The sequence below is a fragment of the Homarus americanus genome, unplaced genomic scaffold, assembly GCF_018991925.1.
Source record: "Homarus americanus isolate GMGI-L3 unplaced genomic scaffold, GMGI_Hamer_2.0 scaffold49310, whole genome shotgun sequence".
Classification (NCBI taxonomy): domain Eukaryota; kingdom Metazoa; phylum Arthropoda; class Malacostraca; order Decapoda; family Nephropidae; genus Homarus; species Homarus americanus.
In genome coordinates, this window is record NW_024735038.1 from 22,501 (window position 1) to 26,312 (window position 3,812).

Consider the following 3,812-nt stretch of genomic DNA (forward strand, 5'->3'; position numbering starts at 1 on the left):
GAGGTCAGGTCAGGTGGATGTGGATCTATTAATCACTGTACCAGGATACTGATGACAGGTGCTAAGTGGGTGGCACATCAGAAATGGAATTTCTCTCAGAATTCTCTTCACAATATTTTATACCGTGAATGAGAAGACTAATGCTATATAACCTTTCGACGTGTCTTTTGTCGACGGGAGAGATATGTCAGGATAAGTCTAAAAAATGACCTTCAACTTTTGTGATCGAATATACTTTTTTGTCTCTGTCTGTCTGTCTGTCTGTCTGTCTGTCTGTCTGTCTGTCTGTCTGTCTGTGTCTCTCACATTCATTTTCACTGCTGTCACTTCTCACGTCAGTTAAGGTGTCTGGATCAACCTGAAAATTAGACGCCCTAACTTATTTCACCTGCAGATTAAATACCCTCACGCTACCTGGGGGGATTAGTTTAGGATAGATTAGGTTGGATTAAGTTGGGTTAGATTAGGCTTGGTTTAATTAGGTTAGGTTAAGGTAGGTTAACATTATAGTGATTAATTTTCAGATGAATTAAAATGGGGTGCATATTCTTCAGGTGACTCATTTATCAAATAGCGTGACCTCTGACCCTCCCTTGTACCCACCCATCCAGCTACCCACCCACCCACCCACCCACCGACCCACCCACCCATTAAACATTAAATTATCCAGCTCAGGAATCTTGGTGTCAATTAAGACTCTAATGCAACAGATGAGTTTATGGTGTTATTCATGCAGGTAATATGTTAGTTTATGTAAGGTAGAAATGCGACGAAGTATGTCTTTCTTTCTCTCTTTCTCAATCTTTCTCTGTTTCTCCTTCTGTCAAAGTTTCTTTCTTAATATTTCTTTGTCTTTTTTCTCTCCGTCTCTCTCTCCCTCTCTTCCTTTGTCAGTCTTTCTTTCTTAATCGTTCTCTCTCTTTTCTCTTAATCTTTCTCCTTTTCTCTCTCTCGATCTCTTTCTGCCTCTCTGTTTCTTTCGTCCTTTCTCTCTCTTTCTCCCTCTTTATCTCTCTTTCTCCCACTCTACCTCCCTTTCTCCCTCTCTCTCTCTCTCTACCTTCTCTTCCCTCTTCACTTCAGCAGACCTACTCACCACCCCCACGTTCACCCTATTAGACCCATCCTCCTCCCTTTCACTCCAGTACATCCCCCCACTCACCCCATTACACCCCTCCTCCCCCCTTTCACCCAGCACACCCCCCCCCCATTACACCCCTCCTCCCCCCCTTCACTCCAGTACACCCCCCCCTCACCCCATTACACCCTCCTCCCCTTTCACTCCAGTACATCCCCCCCCACTCACCCCACACCCCTCCTCCCTCCACACATCCCTCACTCACCCCATTAGACCCCTCCTCCCCCTCTCACTCCAACACATCCCCCACCACCTCAAATACATCCCCCACCTCACCCCATTAGACCCTCCTCCCCCTTTCACACTTACATCCTCCCCCCACTCACCCCATTACACCCCTCTTCCCCTCCACATCCCCTCACTCCACCCCCATTAGACCCTCCTCCCCCTCTCACCCAAACATCCCCCACCTCCCTCACATCCCCCACTCACCCATTACCCCTCCTCCCCCCTTCACACTAGTACATCCTCCCCACTCACCCCATTACACCCTCTTCCACACACATCCCCCCACTCACCCCATTACACCCCTCCTCCCCTTTCACCCAGCACCCCCCACTCACCCCCACACCCATCCTTCCCCCACTCCAGCACATCCTCCCCACTCACCCCATTACACCCCTCCTCCAATACATCCCCACTCACCCCATTAGACCCCTCCTCCCCCCTCTCACTCCAATACATCCCCTCCCCCGCTACCCAGACGCCATCAACTGAACTTCTTACCATCAATACATCAGACATTTTAATATACATATCCATCATCGTCGTAAAGTTGAGTACGTCTTATAAATGTATCCCCATTAGGTATATTTAATGGTGGATCTATTTCGTCCGCCTGTAGGATACCAATATGAGTTTCTAAGAATATATAAGGTATCTGTATAGTATAGCCTCTGGTCAGTGGTGTAGTGGTAATGATATAGTCTTGTGGTGGGTGGTAGTGTTGGTAGTGGTGGAGGTGCAGGTAACCCCCCTCAGAGGAAGTGGTGAATGCGAGTACCCTGAACCTATCATATACAGTGTGATCCATTATGTGATGATGTTAAGGCCTAAAGCAGTAGTAGGAGTTGTATTGTAGGTCATGTATAAAGGATGATTTGGTGTTGACCTTATTGTTTGCTTGTGTTGATGTCGCTATTGTTGTGGATGATGATGATGAGGTCTTTTGTTTCTGGGGGGGGGGATTTTATTTTTGTTTTTTAATCATCGCTTTTATTGAATTTAGAGATGATTTTAGAGACTATTAGAGATGAATTTTGAGACTATTAAGAGATGATTTTATACAGTATTATAAACTAGAAGAAAAAATAAAAACAGTTCCCTTAGTTTAACCGGGTATTAGGGAGTGATGAAGGCTGCTGGATTAAGGATGGATTTATGAAGACGAAGGATTAGGTAGGAGCTGTAGATGGGTGTGGGGTTAGGTTAGGTTAGGTTGGCAGGGAGAGGTGGAGGTAGGTAAGGTGTGTGGAAGGGTAGGTGGAGTGTGGTGTAAGGGGTGATGTGGGGTGAGGGTAGGAGTGTGGAGTGAGGAAGTGGGTGAGATAGAGTGGTTAGGATAGGAGGGAGAGGTGGTGGATGAGGGTGGTATATGGTCTAGGGGGTAGTGGATGATACGGAGAAGAAAGGTGGGGTGGGAGCAGAAGGGGAGGGGAGGGGATAGGGGGAGAATAATAATAATATCCCAAATATAATTATCACATTCCCAGAAGGTCTGTCATTTTTAACATTCCTCTGATTATATTAAAGTTGGTATAATTAAAATAATTATCAAACCCATCTCGCCTCCTCACCTCCCCTAAAGAGAAGAAATGCCGCGCATAATTTAGCACCATCGATTTTTTGTCTTTAACCTAAGGTGTTTTTTCTTTTATTTCTGTTTTTTTTTACTTTCGGTGTTTTTTTTGTTTTTCTTTTACTTTTTTATTATTTAATTTCGTTTTTTTTCTTTTATCTGGTGGGTTATTTTTATTTTATTTTACTTTCGGTGTACTTTCTTTTTTTCTTTTTTACTTTTACTTTCGGTGTTTTTTTTTCTTGCGGTGTTTTTATTTATTTTTTATTTTACTTTCGGTGTTTTTTTTTATTTTTTTTTATTTTTATTTTTTTTTTAGAATCTGACGAATATAAGTTCAGTTTTCAGAAGTCATGCACCAGTGTGTTGTCGCTGAGTCACTTCACACAGTTTAATTAATTCATTCATTGCTCTCACTCTCCTGCTCAACTCCACATAACATTTCAGCAAGTTAATTTATTTATTTCTCGTCTCATCAGTTCAGTTTACTATATAATGTTTTTAATTCTAGATATATTCGTAAAAAAATTCGCGCTTGGGTGTTGATTGGCCGGCGGCTGGGCTGGGCTGTGGGTGGATGACGTCACGCCGCGGGTTGGCCAATCGCGGCCCAGTTGTTGAAATTGGGATTGTAAAGTTATGTCGCTTGAGGTAAACACGTAGTACGGGAGAGAGGGGGAGAGACAGACACAGACAGAAAGACAGATAGATACACAGATAGATAGACAGATAGACAGACAGATAGATAGATACATAGATAGATAGAGAGATTTAGGACATTTCAGGACGGATATAATCTCTCTGCCTCGATGGACAATTAACTTACCGAGGGTTCAACACGACGCTTCCCCCCAGCCTCTATGTTATGGCCCGGTG